Below are 18,594 nucleotides of genomic sequence, written 5' to 3' on the forward strand. Positions count from 1 at the left end.
CTTGGGTGCGTTTTCTCACGGTACGCTAACGGTAAGCCTGCTGAAGGCTGGTTTTTGTTTGCGACTTCATCTGCGTTTTCTCCCGATTCGCTAACGGCAAGCCTGCTGAAGGCTGTTTTTTGTTTGCGACTTCATCTGCGTTTTCTCCCGATTCGCTAACGGCAAGCCTGCAGAAGGCTGTCTCCTGTTCGTGCCGAGGTGGGGAAGTAGTTCTATGAGTTGTTGTTCACCAGACCCTGACAATCTACGATTTATCCCGATCGTTAACGGTGTTTTGTGAGTAGAGCTCATCGTTGACAGGCGTAGCCTGTGGACATAGCTGTGCTAATCGCTTTTAATCTGATTTGATGTCTTTCGCGTGAAATCTCCCTGCCTTGCCGGATGGAACGTCTTCTAGTTCGTATAGGTTGGTGCCTAGAACTTTACGAATGATTGCTGGTACAAATTTCGGGTTTAGCTTCTGATTGATGTGGTCTGCCTTAGATGATAATCCGAACGATCTTCTCCAAACTAAGTCGCCGACTTTGAACGACACCGTTCTTGTGCGCAAATTGTACCGTTGCTTTGCCTTTTCGTGTGAGTTTCTAATTCGTTGAAGCATGAATTCTTGGATCCGCTTGAGATTCGATAACCGAAGATCTTGTGCCAGCTTCAAGTCCTCCGGGGTGTTGAGGTCCTGCTGTCTGTAGAGATCGGTGTGTAGAATCAGCTCTCTGCCGAAGTTGGCGAAGTGTGGACTTACTCCTGTGACTTCATGCTTTGCACTGTTGATTGCTGCCACGATTGAAGGCAGATTCTCATCCCATGTCCGGTGATCTTCGTTCAAGAGTGCTCTAATGCAGGTTATCAAAACACGGTTCACGCGTTCTGCGTTATTCACCATCGGACAATAATACGCTGTGGTCATGTGCTCAGTGTTGTGCCGCTTGAGCAAAGAGCGAAATGCCAACGATGTGAACTGTTTCCCGTTGTCCGTCAGAACAATCCTTGGACGTGAAAATCGCAGAAAGATTTCCTTCTCCAGAAAGTTAATCATTGCCTCAGTGTCTGCGCTGCGCATGGGGTGCGCGATCACGTATTTTGTTATCCAATCCACTACTACCAAGATGATTGTGTTTCCTTTCTTCGATCTGGTGAATGGACCGACAAAATCTAAAGAAATTAACTCCCATGGGATTCTAGCAGGTTTCAATTTTCCCATATCTGGCATCATGCGATAATTCGGCGCTTTGCTGGCCTTGCACACCTTGCAGCTACGCACGTAACGAGCGATGTCCTCTTGCATCTTCGGCCAATAGAAGTTTGTCTGGATTTTTTGTAGCGTCTTCTGGAATCCTAAATGCGCTCCTGTGACCGAGTCGTGAAATTTTCTTAGTATTTCCGCTCGTTCGTCCCTCGGAACTACCTTCTTCCATTTGTGCGTGATCTGCCCCAGCTCATCCCTGTAACGACAATTCTTGAAGAGTTCGTTGGACATGATACAGAAGTCTGGGAACTTCTCCGGTTGCTTCGTTACGCCTGTTGCGAGACGGATGTACCAATTGTCGTCACTAGTGTTGGTGGAGAACGTAATCGTTGCTGCTATCCTTGACAATGCGTCCGGAACTACATTGCACGATCCTTTACGATATTTGATGTCGAAATCAAACGCGTTCAACCGAAGGATCCATCTGCACATTAACGCCGTAGGGTTCTTTATTGACTTCAAGTACGACAACGCAGCGTGATCGCAGAATACCGTGAACTTGACGCCTTCCACGTATCCACGAAACTTTTCAATTGCTCGAATGACCGCTAGGCATTCTCTTTCCGTAACCGAGTAGTTTCGTTCGGAGGATGACAGTTTCTGAGAAAAGTACGCTATCGGGTGTTCGATTCCATCTGTTTCTTGCGTTAGGACGGCTCCAATGGCGACGTCACTGGCGTCGCAGGCTATGTTGAACGGTCTGGCATAATCGGGCATCGCCAGGACTGGTGCTGACACTAGCATCGATTTTAGCTTCACAAAAGCGTCTTCAGCTACTGGTGTCCATCGGAACTTGATTTTAGCTTTCGTTAACTCGGTCAGTGGTACAGCAATGCGAGCGAAATCCTCGATGAACCTTCTATACCAGTTGCACAATCCAAGAAAGCGCTGAACTTCTTTCCTGCTTTGCGGTGAGGGAAAATTCACGATGCAATTGATCTTTTCGTTGTCTACCTTCCATCCGTCTTCATTCAAGACGTAGCCTAAATATTTCAGCTCCTGACGGCAGAATTTGGATTTGTCCGGGGATATCGTGAGATTTGCCTGTCGCAGTCTATCTGCTACCTTCCTCAGTGTTACCAGATGTTCTTCGAAGCTGCGCGAACAGATGATAATGTCATCCAAATAGTGAAAAACCTGCGGTTCCAGATCAGCAAAAAGATGTGTCATCAACCGTGCTAGTGCTTGACTCGCCGTACACAGACCAAATGGTACAACTTTGAACTGAAAGTGGCCCCGACCGGGAACAGTGAATGCAGTTAACGGACGAGATTCTTTTTCCAGCGGTAGCTGCCAAAAAGCATCTTTTAAGTCAATCGACGATATGTAGAAACATCCACTGAGGTTGCTGACGATTGAGGCGATCTGCGGAATCGGATGTCCTTCATTAACCATGATCGAGTTCAAGTGGCGAGCATCTAGACATACTCTGTACTGTCCTGTCTTTTTCTTTACGGCAACGAGCGGATTGTTCCATGGCGAAAACACTGCCTCCTCGATGACATCTAACGCTATCATCCGATCAATTTCTTTGTTCACTTCGTCTAAGACATACTTCGACATGTGATAACAGCGCTGCTTCTTCGGTTTGGCATCTCCGATGTCGATGCGATGCGTGTACCTATCTGTACGGCCAATTCGTCCCTTTTCACTCACTGGAAACGTTCCTATTACCGTGTCTAATTGTCTTTTCTGCATGTCTGACAGCTTTCTCATGGGCTCATCATTGTTATTCTGCTCATCGGATGACATGTCTATCTTGTTGCACACCGCTCGAACTCCAAACTTCTCCCAAAAATTCATGCCGAGTATAATACACTCGGGCAGTGAAGGTATTAGTAGCACCGGAATTGTTTCATGACGGCCGTTGTATGCTATAGGCAGCTTAACGAACTCGGATATGGTGTGTTTTGTGCCGTCTGCTGTCTGGATACCGCCTTTCAGTCGACCTCGCTTCAAGTTCAGCTCGTCGATGATCTTTATCGCGGCTCCTCCGATTAGAGTACAGTTTGCTCCGCTATCCAACAAACCTGTTAACTGTTTGCCAAGAACTGTAAAGTCGGCATGTGGCCGGTTGTCTCCGTTTGTGTTGATTCTGATAGAGTTGATGTGCCGAAGCTCGGGAAATGATGAGGGACTGTAGAATTCTTGCGAGGATGCGATTCCCTCGGTTACTGACTCCTCGCTTGCTCGTTTCCCGTTGCCGATGAACAACTAGGACAGCTGCGAAGTGAATAGCCCTTCTGACCACATCGATAGCAAAACAGTATGGCTTGTGGTTTTGGACAGTCCATAAATCTGTGTCCTTCCGTATCACAATTCCAGCAGCGAAGCAGGGCTGATCTGTTCTCGTCCTGTGCTTCTTGGGAGCAGATCGCTGACTGTTGCTCTCTACGATTATTGTTCGCTTCCGACCGATTAGATTGTCTCGACGGTTGTGGCTGTTGTACACGAAACCCTTGCGTCGCCTTTTGACGATGATCTCTCCTCTCAAAGCGAGCCTTTAATGCGTTTACTTGCTGGCATATCATCTCCAGTTGTTGTGTCCAATCTTGTTCTTCTCCAGCTGCTGACATCGAGTCGTACGGCTCATCATACAGTTGTTGTTCTCGAAATTCGGCTGACTCCACTGCGTGTACTCTGTTGAACCTTTGCAACTGTCCTGTATTCCCGTATGTTCTCTCTCTTTGTGAAGGTGTTGGCGTTGCTAGGCTCGGCTCAAGCAGCGCGTAGTGTGGGATCGGTGTCCTGCGATGACGGCTCAGAAGAATGCGCGTCTCGTCGAACTCGTTACAGACTTCCGCCATTTCGGTTAACGACTGAGGTCTCGCAGCTGCAACAATCGATGCGTACTCCGTATTCATGTTCTTCTTCACGATGAAGAATTTCTCCTCTGGTGACATCGCTGGCTGGACGAATCGAAACAGTGCTGATATATCCCTGAAGAATTTCGCAAACGATTCATTTGCACCTTGATACCGAGAATTTGCTTCATTTCTCAGAATCTGCGCATAACTGCTGGGCAGGAACTCTCGTCGTATTTGCTCCTTGAAGCCACGCCACGTATGCAACGTTCCTTCCGCAAAAGCTCGCCCGTACCAATCGAGTGCGTCATCCAGAAGTAGATGTTTGATGGATCGCAATAACAGTTCATCCGAAACGTCTTCGGACCGAGCGAAACACTCTACGCGATCTAAGAATGTGTTGAGCGATGTTGTATCTTTTTCACCGCGAAACTTGAATGGCCAATTGTGAATGGCTTTAGGGTTTCTGTGAGTATCCTGCCTCTCTTGCCTGTCTCTCCGTAATAGGTGTGTCAGCAGCTCGTCTCGTATGCGGTTGTAGTCTGCTGAGTCGTCCCTTCTGTTTTCTTCCTGTGACGGATACTCTCTATGAGGGGATGGCGGTGTGCTTCCCGTTCTTCCGTAGTGGTGATGTTGGTCTTGATTTGATATTGGATTGAAGTTATCCGCTTCCTTGTGTGGAGTTGAAGGCCACACCGGTTGCCAATTTCCGAAATTACGTCCACGACCTCGTCCTCTTCCGATAGGTGATGATACTCTGGGTAAGCCAGTAGCTTCGTTACTTTCCGTTTGCTGCCATGCAAACGTAGCCATTTGTGTTTCCTTGTTGCTAGCACCTTGCTCTGCTGTCTTCTTCGCGAGGGCGCCTGCACCTCCTTCCTGTCCGTGCGTTGCTTGCGAACTCTGATGATTTTCCGCTACGCCAAATGCCCCTTGCATTATGTGCACTGAGTTATTTGATTCTTTGGAACTGCAGTTTCGATCACTCACTTGACACAAGTCTGACATATTTAACGCGGTGTAAACTTCTTCCAATAAAGCGGCTATCAACGCTTGAACACTAGCAAATTCTTCCCGAAGCGCGACCGGAGGCGGATCGATGCGAACTAAATGATTTCGATAGTGACGTAATCGCGATTTTATATGTTCTAAGAAACCAATATCGTGTTTCTTAATTGCTGAGTCTATCGGTGCCAGCAATAATTTGAGACGTGAGGCGCAAGCATTGATGTTGCTTTCATCACTCATCACGTGACTAGAAGTCGTATAAAAACGCTTCCGCCTTAAATCTTCTTCAAAAGCCTTCAATAAACGAGCACATTTACCCCTACGGGTGATTTGCCCAAGGCCAGTGATACTACGAAGAGCGAGTTCATAATTTAACTCCTCTTCACTTAAATGTAATGGATCTATCTCCATCGTTAGATAGTGAACTAAACTAAAGCCAATCAACAGAATTTAACCTAACTAACAAATCAAAACGCAAACTAGTGATATCTTTACTTTATATGGATTTATTTATTTTTTAATTTTGCCAACTGAGTCTAAAAAGGGTGTGTGTCATGCGTCGTATCGCTTAACCGAAAACGTACGCTAGCCAAAAGGAGTACATTTTCATAACCCGAACAAATGGGTTTTTTGGTTGGGCGCCATTGTTAAAGTTTTCTCTTTACTCTATCTGGGGCATGGCATGCCACTTTCTCGCCACGTTGGCAATGTACTGTGATCCGCTGACCAATAAACGTCACACACTACTGGGACTAATGAGATGCAAGGAAATGATTGTGCAGACTTACCCGTGTCACTTCAGCATTCACTCCTGTTTCCGAAGTCCACGTTCTCATTACATCGGTTGCACCAACGCCACCAATCATGCAAATCATGACCGTTTGTGCATGTGCCGGAACTGTTGTCTGGATTTCGCTTCCTTGGTTGTCCTTCCTACCGGCCTCGGCGCCGTCAATCTCCGTCGCGGCTAGCGGCAGAATTCTCGTATGCTCGCCCGTGCTTGTAGATGGGCAGAAACGAGGAACCTTCCTCCCGTCCGCACACGCGATCCCAGATTACAATGGCGGAGTGCCTCAATTGAGGGTGCCGCCCGCTTCACCTGACGTGCCTCGATCTTCTGCTTCTGCCTGGATGACCTCCGTTAATTGCCTCGCGGGTGATTGACCCGACCTTTTTTCCGCGTGACTTTTGCCGGCCTTTCACTGCACAATCCAGCCGAACATCATAGCCGGCCGCACAAATTCAAAACCTTCGTCACTCCGAAGCGCGTTCCGCGCAATGGTCGCCAAAGGCGAAGAAAAAGCGGCCCTCGCAGGACACGTATCAACTCGAGCACGCCGGAAGACCAACTGAGTATCGTTCGATGCGCTATCTCTTTTTCGGATTCTGTCAAAAGGAGCAGTGCACCCAGTTGCACTAATTTTTTCTTACTCTGTCTACACGCTTGATTCAATTTCCTTATATGCATCTCACCATGACTTAACTCAAATCCTTAACATAACGCTACAATGTAGCAGACCCTGTCAGCTTGGAGCGAAATCAATTTTCAGTTCAGCAACGCCATCGCACGGCATCACATTCAACATATTATGTCAATCGTATTGGTGCGCAGTGTTGCTATTTTGGCGCGCACGAATTTGACATTCCTCTCACCTACTTCTATGTATGAGATTCAATGCGGACTCGCCTGAGGGCGCCATGTGGGCAAAAAAGGATGTTGCCAATGATTTGTTCGGGAAATGTGAGAGCTGAATATCTTGTTAATATGATGTCTTTGCATGTAGCTTATCAAAATCGTAATTATTCTAAACGGGGCACACAAGTAAAAATAGTAAATTTATGTACAGTGCTATAGTGAGGTTAAAACTCAAACTAATGCATAGCTAGAGTAAATGTTTTATTTGTATCTCCGTTTCACGTTCATCCATCCGCACATCTCTCACGATAGAAGCTCTAAACACCAAGTCGACATTGACTGTGTCGATTTCCGCCAGAGTTCGGCAGCAGCGCACACCAACCTGCTCATTTCAGGCACAGTGCGCTCATACCCAGTCAAGGTACCGTGCTCCAGTCGCCAGCAAAAAATCATCGTCAGTCAATGTAATCTTAAGAATAGCAAACTCAACAGCTTCGTTCGTGCTATCGCTGCAAGTTTCGAATGGTTCTGGATCAATTTAGCTATCAGTCTAAGTAGATTTAGTGCGTAGTGTGTAGTGAAACTGGTGGGCTACTAGAATTTGGCGAAGTTAAGTAAAATCGTTCGCAGTTTGGGCCGATTTCGGACGATTTTTTGACCAACAAATTGATCTTTCACAGTGAAGATGTCTGATGTAGAAAATTTTTCTACTGCCCCCTTTCCCCCTTGAGCGGGTGTTGATGAGTGTGCGTGTACAACCAGTGCGAACGGTTCAGTGTATGAGTGGACAGCTATAGTGTTTGCAATTTTTTTCCTCCTTCAACTCATGCTAATGTGCGTGTAATAAGATGAGGTGTCGAAGGCTGTGGAGTGCGAGGGTGTCCCCGGACTCCGTACAGGCAGGCAGGCACGGAATCTGAACGAGATTCAATTAAAGCATCATTTGATAATGGATGACACTTTTTTTTCGGTGTGCGTGTCCGTTGGTGTGAGACAGGTTTTTTTATTTCATTACTGTATGAGCAACTTCAAGCTAATGGATTGTTTCAACACTCATTACGTGTGCGATGGATGGACTGAATGTGCGAATTATAGAGTTGACCGAACAGACAGAAACTCTTTGAAGATCAAGTTCCAATTAGAATGTGTGATATCCAGTGCATCAGTGAGTTAAGACGAAAGTGGGACAGCTGCATCGGTTTACTTTTGGGTTTGTTCCTTTCAGTCATCTTGATTTTTTTTTCGGTGTGTCTTCGTCTGCTACCTCATTAACATGAAAAATAAATCGTCTCACGATCGTATGGAAGGGGGAGGCAGCCGCTAGGAGCTCCGACTGCTGGAGGGACCTCCACGCCATTGTGTTTTTGTATGAATTAGTGTTGCGACGGGGTGGTTCCTTGGATTGAGTGTTTCGGGCGTTGAATTCGATGTTTTAGAAGAGACATTATTTGTATTTAAACACTGCACTAATAAGTCGACGATGAAATGTAAAGAAAAAATTGATATCGAATGTGTTGTTATTTAACAGTGTTTTTCATTCGAATCAAAATAGTGTTTTGAGACTTCATTCAAACCATTGCCACAATAACGGAATTTAAGTTGACAAAACTCGCAACCAAGAACCACCCTGACCGGTAACCAATCACTGGAATGAATGTCATTGTGCGCTGTGATTTTGAGTCGCGGTTTCCACGGGCGCGCTTGAATCCCGCAGACGAGTGAACGAGAGCGTCCAAACCGTTGTACTCTGAAAAACCGTGCGAGCGAAAGAGATGCAAGCGTAAGCGAGGGCGCGCGTGGATGCGAAAGGAAATTATGCTAGGGCGAGTTCAATTAAATTTTTTCTTTGTGGCGAAGATTATTTTCATATGTATTCTTCGTTTCGCTCGTGTTATTATCTTCCCGCGTTGGTTGCTTTGCTTTCTCCCTTTTCGTTTTAATTGCAGATCATATTTTACCGTGACGCGCCCTTTGTTGGTGTTTCCATTCTGCCTTTCGGGTTTCGTGCTTTGCCGAGTACATTCCAATTAGGTCGAGAGAGAGAGAGATAGAGGAGAGGTGTTTCCAATATGAATGAGTTTCAATTTTACTTTTTCCTATCAATCAAATAAATACCCACTGAATTTTAGTAAGTCTCACCAAAATAATTCTTTCATATACAAACAAGCGATGGCTGCTGCTAAATAAAGAATGTTTCTCCCATAAACAAAGTTGTGTTTCATTTACTACAGACAATAATTACATTTCAACTATATATTTATGGTATAACAGTTTTTTACAGAAAATTACGGTTGGCTGCTATAAAAAAAATGTGTATCTCCAAAAAAAGTGTAACAAGCAAAAAAAACTTCGTTCTTCGTTAGCATATATGTGCAAAAAATGTTCATTTTAATAGGGAAAACCTTTCCTTTCTTTTGGCCAAGGGGATGCGAACCCTTCGTCATAAGAAAAGGCAAAAAGGTATTTACTTGCTATCATATCACCGCAAAGCGGGGTGTCTTTGATCGTGCAACGGACCAAGATCTGGTACATTTTGAGGCAATCACCCGGATTCTGTATTTCGTTCGAATCGGCATGTTTCAATCGAATACGAAATTTGGCATTCTGTACTGTAGCTCAATCGAAATCAAGTATGCGAATTTTTACATTCGATTCGATCAAAATACAGAATAGGGGAGAATATTCTTGATTCCGACTATGACATACTTTTTTTTGTGTGTAAATTTAGACTGTGAACCATTTCGCGGTTAATTTTAACTTATGTTTGAAATCTGACACTTGAGCGGATATTTTGTGTCGATTAGTTAAATTTAACTAAAACTGCGGTCCATTTAAAAGTTTAACGGATGTAAACTTATTTCAAAAGGATGTATGTAATTTTTCAAAAGATTTTCAATGATATTACTATTCTGTTTGAAAGTCGATAGTTTCGGGTATCATTTCATGCAAAGAGTTGAGTGATAAACGTGGAAACTGCTTGGTAATTAATAGAAGAAGAAGTAAACAAAGAGAAACTGTCACTTGCTTATACGCCCTTTTGAAAAATTACCCGAGATTTGGGTTTATTTTGCACTGAAAATAATTTTAACAAGTATTAATATTAGAATTTCCTTTGCAAGATTTTTTTCAGTGTCGGGAAATAACCATCGATCTGTCAAAAATAACCATGCTTTCGAGCAGGGTTATTTTTGTAAACATCAAAATAACCGCTCGAGTGTCAGATTTCAACCCAAAATTTAAATTAACCGGGAAATGGTTCACAGCCGTGCTTTTTTCGGAAACAGTCTACCGTATTCTGAAATTCGATCAAATGCTATATTTTGTATAACGATCGAGTTCGAGTTTGTCACAGAACTTTCAGAAACCACGGGATCGATGCAAATTTTCACATTCGATCGAAATCAGGGTCGTAACCAGAAACATTTTTCGGAGTGGGGGTTCAGAACATGATGATTTATTTCCTTAGGCATCGAAATATGTATATAATCACGCGAAATTTTTTTTTTATAGTCATTTGTTAAAAATTTTCATATTATAATTATAATTGACCTTATATACCTTATTTAGATATACCTTCGCGCTAAATCATATTCGTAATTGGCAAAATTTTCTCAAATTTCAATGAAACTTTCTGGACGTGTATACTTTGTCCTGAAATCTCGGTTGATTTTTCAAACGGCAGTATGAGCAAGTGACAGTTTCTCTTTGTTCACATTTTCATTCGGTTATTGTGACGTGATTATAAAGTTTTTCTTAGATTTTACAATTCTGTTTGAGAGTTGAAGGTTCCGGGTATCATTTTATACAAAGAATTGATAAACTTGAAAACCGCTTGGTAATATATCAGAAGAGAAAGTAAACAAAGAGAAACTGTCATTTGTTCGTACCGTCTTTTGAAAAATCATCCGAGAAATTTCACTTTTTTTTTCCAAATTTGATCTAGACTGTCTGTTAAAAAGGGCTTTCCAACAATTTTTTTTCGATTAAATAAAACAAAAAATGACAAAGCCAACAAAAAAGTATGTAGTATAATGAACGGTTGGAAACATAGAAAAAACTTACCTTGTGACAAAATCATATTCGAAGTTGACAACATTTAGACTTTATCACAAAAAGCCCCTTTGCACTGATACTTTCTGAAAATATCGGGTAGTTGGGTGAAATTTTATCACAAATTGAGATTCATTGGAATCTTGGACATGGATTATGACTTTTAGTTTAGTAGCAGTTTTTAATAAAACAAAACTGAATAAAAAATTCAGTTTATATGAGAAATAGTTTTTTTTTCTTTCAAAATGTTGTTTAAATGATGCTTTGTATAATGAAAAGCATTTGAATTTACTTTTTTGAACGAAAGCTCTAAAAAAATTCGCAAGAAAGATGTTGTTTTATTTTATCCGTAAGACCCACATATTTACAAATAAACAGTGTAGTTTTATTCCAAATCGCTTCGCAAAGAAGCTCCTATAGTGGTATTTAAGTTGTCATTTTTGCTATGAAATATTAATAAGTGCTGTCATTATGTTCTTCATTGGTTCACCTTAATGTTATTAGCAAAAAAAGATAATTATTTACTAAATAGTCAGTTTGAAATTTTGATAGTTGTGAGTTACTAGCTAATAAATTTCAGTAAAATTCAGCCGAAACTCGGCGTTGGTAATTTAATGTGCACACACTAAGTTATTGCCGAGTTTCAATGAAATTTTGCCGAGTTGGAATTTCATCAAATACGCCCACACGGATAAACTAAATGCACATAAAATACTTCTGTCGTACTTGGAGCATTTGTAATTAATCTAGAGTTTCTTGAAGTTTACAGTTTTATTTGGCAGCCGTGATTGGGTAAGAAAAATGTGTGATTAAGGAAATGCAATCTCTAATAATAACTGTTTTCATTTGTGTAGAATTGTTGAAACAGCGCAATTTAACGAAAACCCAACTTCTTCGAATTTGATATCTAAGTGTCTCGAGCACGGTTACTTCTATAAGAAATAATGTTATAGAAAAATCTATTGCTTTTGACCAGTACAATCTTATTCTAGTGTTCAAATGGATATGTTACTAACCAAAAAGTTGAAATCTTGCAAATGGCTATAAATGGTTTTAGCTGAAATGTTTTCAACCTGAAAGGTATTAATCTAATAACCATGTTGGCTCTGTAATAGGTTCAAAATTCAAATATTGTAAAAAAATCAACGATGAGATATTTTTTGATTTCATTTTTTCGATTTATTTTCTTTTTAAAAAATATTGACCTTTGTTTTCAGTGTTTATATTTTGAGAGTGTTAAAATCGATTCCTCTAACCTTCTCTTGGAAACAATTTTGACAAAATTAAGTTTCCGAGTTACAATGAATTGCTTGAAGTACAGGCGAAAATACATACGCTCTTTTTACGAATCAAGTCTTGAGTCGAATCTGTTTCTCGATCAATATAAAACAAAGGCTTTACTTTACGGAAATCGTATGCTAGATTTCATGCAATTCGGAGTGTGTAGCGGCCCTTACACAAGTCATTAAAAATGTCATTACTAAAAAATAATATCATTTTAATGAACGTGTAATAGTGCACTAATGACGAAATTTCTAACAAATTTGAAATACATCATTACTTAGTCATCATTTAAAATGACATTTTTAATGCTCGTGTAAGGGCCGCTTGTGAGATCTGCCAAGTTGTTATCCGTTTCTGGTATGACTTCTTGTTGAAGTTTCGATTTCTTCGCGTTTCGCCTTCGGCTCTTCAGTGCTTAAAGCAGTTCAAATTGAACCTCCATCTCCGCCTAACAGATCAATTTGAACCGCTAAGCAGACGCAAAGTCCACACTATTGAATAATCCAATCAGCGTGGTCACCACGAGATAGCGTTATGGTGATTGTTTTGACATATCCCATGTATTTAGAAATATTTTTGACGAATTTTTCCATTTACTTGAGTTGGAACGAATGCAGATGGGAAAAACCTTACAAATATGGGTACGAAAAATGATTATTCACGTGTTGCCATCAAACATATGATTTCAAATTGTCCTATACTCTTGACAATCTCGGATGAAATTTGAAATTTTCAGTTCACATACAGATTTGATTTAGATGATAAAACATGAGAAAATGGACGAATAAAACAACTTTTGATCGTAATTTATCAATTAATCTCAAAATCCAACCATAAAAACAAAGAAAAACCCAGATACGAAAACAGTAGCCAACCTCACTTCTTCGAATATGATATTTCATCTTACGATTTCTTTTTAAATATCAATCAAACGTTCCGCGGAAAGTTACTGAGAAATTAATGATCGATTTGTTTACCAAATTTTCACACCTTTTTGTATGTTAGTATTTGATTCATAAGAAAAATAAAATAAAAACCCGTTTTTTTTCGAATCTTCAAGCAAAATCTGAAAATTATCACCATTGCTTAGTTCAAAGCTCGCCGCTTGAGCAGCGCCGGAATTCCATGTGGAAATCATGTGGAATTCCGAATCAGTGCAACAACCGATTCCGAATGAAATTCGCTTACAACTGGTTGATACCGAAATCTGTCTGAATTGAGTGAGAAGATGCGGACTGAATTGTTAATTTGTCTTCTTTCTCGATTTTGCAAGTTCTCGTGCTGATTTTCAGTTTATTTTTAAATGAAAACATTACATAACTGAATATACACATTTAAATCTTCATGTTTCTCGGATATACAGAACTAGTAAAAAACCAGTTCCTATTTTTTTTAACAAATAGAATTTCTCTTAGAAACACGTATTGGTGTTAAAGAAACGCTATTGATAATGTTATATAATAAATGTTTCATTTATTTTAACTATAAATTGATTTGATACAATCGTCACTGTTGTCGTTAAGGGTACAAATTGGCGCAGAATTTATGGGTTCAAAAGTTTAGTAACTGATTTGTTACAACTAGTTTTTAGTTTGTGTTAAGCAATAGAGCAGTTTTGAACTCAATTTCAAACAAATGACTTCTAACGAGCAACAGAGGGATAAAGAAGATGAAAATGCATGAAACAGCAAAAAAGTATCGTCCGGCGGAAGGACTCGAACCTTCACCCTTCTCCTCTTCGGGGAGATGCTCTACCAGCTACGCTACTCTGGAACTCTGAACTCTGATCTCTCTTTATTGTTTTATACAAGCTTCATGTGGAAATGATAATGAATTCCGAATATATTCCAACTCCAGTGCAACAACCGATTCCGAATGAATTTCGCCTCCAACCGGTTGGCTCGGAAATGTTTCGGAATTGAGTGAAAAGATGCGGACGGAGTTGTCAACTCGTTTTCTTCTTATTGTTTCCCAATTTTGCAATTTAAATCTTCAAGTTTTTCGAACAGTAAATAACCGGTTCTTTTAAGAATTCCAACATAAACTGTTTGAAATTCGCTGGAAATTAACAAAAAGGCCTACCTTAGTAAGCATCATCCATTCCTCTAATGGAAAAAGATTCAACAGGTGAGCAATTGTTGTTTTATTGTATAGTTGAATTTATCTAAGAGCTTGCAGCTATCAAACTGTAATAATAAACATTAAAGTTGTTCGAAACAAATACTACTTTCAAACCGGAACTAATAGTTGAGTTTTTTTTAAGAAACATAGTCAGTCAAAACAAACCGACAATGTGTTTGAGCAAATTTCACCGTCAAAACTCGACTGAAGCAGCCCTAAATATGACCGTTTCCATCATAGATATTTCTCTGTGTGTACTTCAGAATGGATTTCATTCGCAAGGACATTGAGCGCTAATCATAATTTGAGAAGCGATTGCTCAAATTCACAAACAGAAACGTCTAAAATGTCACAATTTCAGTATTGGTTTCAGTAAAATTTGTTTCTGTCATGAGTTCTCTCGATTTAAATCTTAAGGATAAAAATTGATAATCTTTTTTTTAATTGTCTACTCTAAATTTATTACATTCAATTTCGTCTTCCATTTTGAATGTCCACCTCTTCCTTTTTACTCCACCTATCAAATGTTTTACAACCAAGTTTCCCATTTGTTTTGTAGCTTTTATTCAAGTTTTCTATAATATCTGCTCAGTTCTTACAGTTTTGAGCTGCAAAAACCAATACAAGTGATTCGATTAAACAATTTAAACCTGCGGAAATTTTTCAGCCAACTTTATAGAAGTTTGAACGTAAACTTAAACTTGGTAATTTTTTTCCATCCGCAATCAAAGACACCCCTCTGCACGGTGCTGACTGATTATATATTCCAGCAAGTGCTGGTGATATAGTGGTTTTCAGCTGGACATAGAATGCGACGGAATCGTCGCAGGATAGCGAAATAATGAGCGTCAGAAACCCTGATGCCAGGTTTGCAGATTGGTGTGTAAATTTGCAATTTCGTTTGTTAGCAGACTTTGCAATTAAGCCGACTTTTGTGCAGATTTTCGAAATTTTTATAAACAATCGTCCATTTTAATGACTTTTGCTATTACTGTAGGGTTTTCGTTTGGTTTTTTCGTCATACTTCTAAATATTGAGGTCGCATAGGACCATTTCTAATACGCAGACGCCTAAAATTTCACCTGGCATCGCTGCCAGAAAATTAGATAGTTGTTTTAACCCCTTCGCTGTCTGTTGTATTGAAATTAACTAGCATTAGAGCCAAAAGAAAAATTAGTCGGCTGTTGGATTGAGGCCAATTGCATTTTCAACTGGTAAAATTCCTTAGTGACAATTGTTATTTCATTGTTCATCGAAAGCATCAATAAATGTATATCTGTCAAAGACGACCAACTTTTTAGAGTAGACAAATAGCACAATCAAATAAAGGACGAGGTTTTGAAAACCAAGGCGTCGATTAATACAAAATATAAATGAAAAGGGAGCATACTAAGCACAAAATAACCATTATGTACGATTCAGACGATCCGTCTTCTTTTGTCACAGTCAATCTCCGTTACCGGCACCGTCAACATTAATTACATGCATTCTTATGGAGCCATTCACACGTAACGTCACCGTCACGGAACGTCTTGACGGACGGAGCGTGTGAACGTTCCGGTAAAGAAAGTATTAAACTAATTTTGACGGAAGCTGACATTCCGGTGGCGGTGACGGAAGAAGGCGGATCGTCTAAATCGTACATTATTTCAAATAAATAGCAAACGCTAAAAAATCCGTGCAAGTTGTAGCCGTAATCTGCCACATACGCATTATCAATATGAATTCATTATGACTGAAGTTTTCTTAATAATAAATAAAAAATTAGTCATTGTAACGGTCAATTTAAAAAATATTTTTTTCTGGCTTGTGGTCTCGAAGGGGTTGAATCGATGCGAATGACAGTTTCGCTATCTTTGCGGCATTTTGTCGCTATCTTATCGCATCGCAATCTTTTCTAGCCGACAGTGAAAATCACTATAATTTATATAATATATGCTCTCCGACACCTACACACAAGCGAAAACGCTCAACACAGCAACACAACACACCCAAACCCGAAACTCACCCCTCAACATTTCTCCCGTTCATTTTTTTTCTTATTCCACACGCAAAGGTTCCTCATTTTTTTTCCGCTGGAAAATTTGCCATTTATTTTCAGCTCGCTTACCCCCCTATTCCGTAATGCAAGACGTTTTGCGTTCCCGTGGGATTTCTTGCTTTGCTAGAAGTGGCTGTTTTAATTTGATACCATTTGCTCCCGAGCCTAATTGCAATTTTCCCGCACGCTAGGCAGCATGTGTGGAAACCACGTGGAAAATGGTCGTTGATCGTGATTACTTCGGAGAGGTACATACATTAAACTACGAACACCAGTTTCCTATTCCATTAGCTAAAATCTTTATTCGGGGTGCATCCTCACTTCGAAAATATTAAACAAGAAGTGGATGTGGTTTACCTTAGAATCTCCCTGAAAGCTTAAAAATGACAGGAAGACTTGTTGATGTTTCAGTAGAATCACAGAAAGTTGGATCAAAATTATTCTATAAACTTTGTGAACTGCTTGCCCCAAAACTAAAAAAAAAACGTTTCACTTCGTTTTGAAACAACAATGAAATTATCTTGTCTGTTTTAAAAATGTTTTAACGATTGAATCATATTTGAAATGAATACCAACATTAAGCTACACCAAAATAATAATTTGACATGATAGGACTGCAAGCCCCTTCCCAGTTAACTCGTCTGGAATTTGATTCGGAATTTAGTATGATTTCCAAATGGATTCCGAATCGGAACCGGTTGTTGCATCCGATTCGGAATCCATTTGAAAATCGTACTGAATTCCGAATCAAATTCCAGGCGAGTTAACTAGCATCGATCATGGTGACATCTGGAAGTATTCGGAATGATGATTAGTTAAAATTATTCACTTAGCTCATATGCTAGCCGAGTACATCTGTATTCTGTTAGTTATTTGTCAGGGAACTCTTACCATTGTCGTTAGTAATTTTTGTTAACCGGACAGACTAGCAGACAATATACGCAAATTCAGATTCTTTAATTATTTTAACGGATATTTCAAATATACCGTTAGTTGGCACTGTGGCCACATGTGTAATAATGGCGCCACTGACACACTCGTCATCTTTACAAAAATACCCGGTCTGTATACCAGAGTGAGTATTTTTTACTTACAGATTTAACCGTAACGTACAGATTTGTATGCCTTCATACACATTTCAGGCAGAATGCAGACTTAATAAGTATATCTAAAATAAACAGAAAATTTTCGCTCAACTTTCACATTAATACAATCTTAAAGTGAGCGAGAATTCAATGACATTTATAATCAATCGGCAATCGGGTAAATAGACAACTCAGAAACGAGTAGTCGACTGAGAATTCATTACTCAGTCCGTATTTGAGGTAATGTGATGATTTACACCATTTCATTACACCCCTACTAAAGGAATGGACGATTCTGAGCAAGGTAGGCCTTGTTTATCCTATGCTTTTTAATGAGCAGACATTTAGTTACTATAAATTGTATAATCCGGTAAGAGTCTTAAATGAAAAAAAACATAATTACCTACCACACAGATAATTGTTAAGTTAAATACTGATTTTGAATTGCATTTGAGATTTCGGGGAGCGAATCATTTCGCCGAAAGCCATTTCACCGAAAGTCGTTTCACCGAAAGGGTCATTTCGCCGAAAGGGCTAGACTTCTTTGCTTCAGAATACGAACAAAACGATGTGGCGTAGCCGCATTAGATATTTTTCCATTTGCACTCAGTTATCGGAAAATACCGCAAATAATTGCCTGGTAGATCCACTAATAAAGTCAATAAGTTTTTTTGGGAATTCCATTCTGAGTAAACATAATCATTTTTTATTTGTCTTTTTTTAATAATTCCAATCACGATATTAAGACTAATGAAGGATTGGGGGAAATGGCTTTCGGCGAAATTACCCTGATCCGAAATTTCGACAGCATTTTGGAAATTTAGTTGAATTTTTTTTTGCTATTGGCGCAAAAAAGACTTATAATTGATATGATTTTTTCGATGAAAGATATATTTTTAGTGCATATAAATTTTAAAATGTGTATGAATCAATACGTTACTGTCATCAACCAATTAGGCTTTCAAGCAAAAATATGTTGGGCCTTATGAGCTGATATTTAAACCTAACCTTGTAAAAATCGGCTCTATAATATCTGTTCTCATCAACTAGCAATCCAATCAAAATTATTTTTGCTTTATAGCTGGGTTAACTGTGTTGTAAGAAAGCAATTGGCAAAGATTTGTCATATTTTCTAAACTACTACTGTTTGCCATTTGAAAAAATTTCAATTTTTCGCACAGGAAATTCACGTAGATCAATTCATGTAAATTGTATGTGAATTGTATATTCATTTAATGAGATGCTCTTTCCACCCGATTTTTCACATAATTCGAACGTGAATTTTTATTTGAGTGTATACGAGGTTCGTTAAAAAATTT

The 18,594-nt window shown here is 39.8% G+C and overlaps 1 protein-coding gene across 2 annotated transcripts in view; it reads left to right on the forward strand.

The window, feature by feature from the left end:
* Positions 1-7,114: 7,114 nt before the first annotated feature.
* The window catches only part of LOC131426160 (zinc finger protein 2), a 37,868-nt gene continuing 26,388 nt past the window's right edge, over positions 7,115-18,594 (forward strand). Inside the window, exon 1 of one of the 2 annotated variants that reach the window (XM_058588638.1) lies at positions 7,115-7,219. The gene's annotated coding sequence lies outside the window, so the exon portion shown is untranslated. Of the gene's footprint in view, positions 7,905-18,594 lie in introns of both variants that reach the window. The other variant, XM_058588637.1, reaches the window with a different exon arrangement.

The sequence above is a fragment of the Malaya genurostris genome, chromosome 1, assembly GCF_030247185.1.
Source record: "Malaya genurostris strain Urasoe2022 chromosome 1, Malgen_1.1, whole genome shotgun sequence".
In the NCBI taxonomy this organism is placed as follows: domain Eukaryota; kingdom Metazoa; phylum Arthropoda; class Insecta; order Diptera; family Culicidae; genus Malaya; species Malaya genurostris.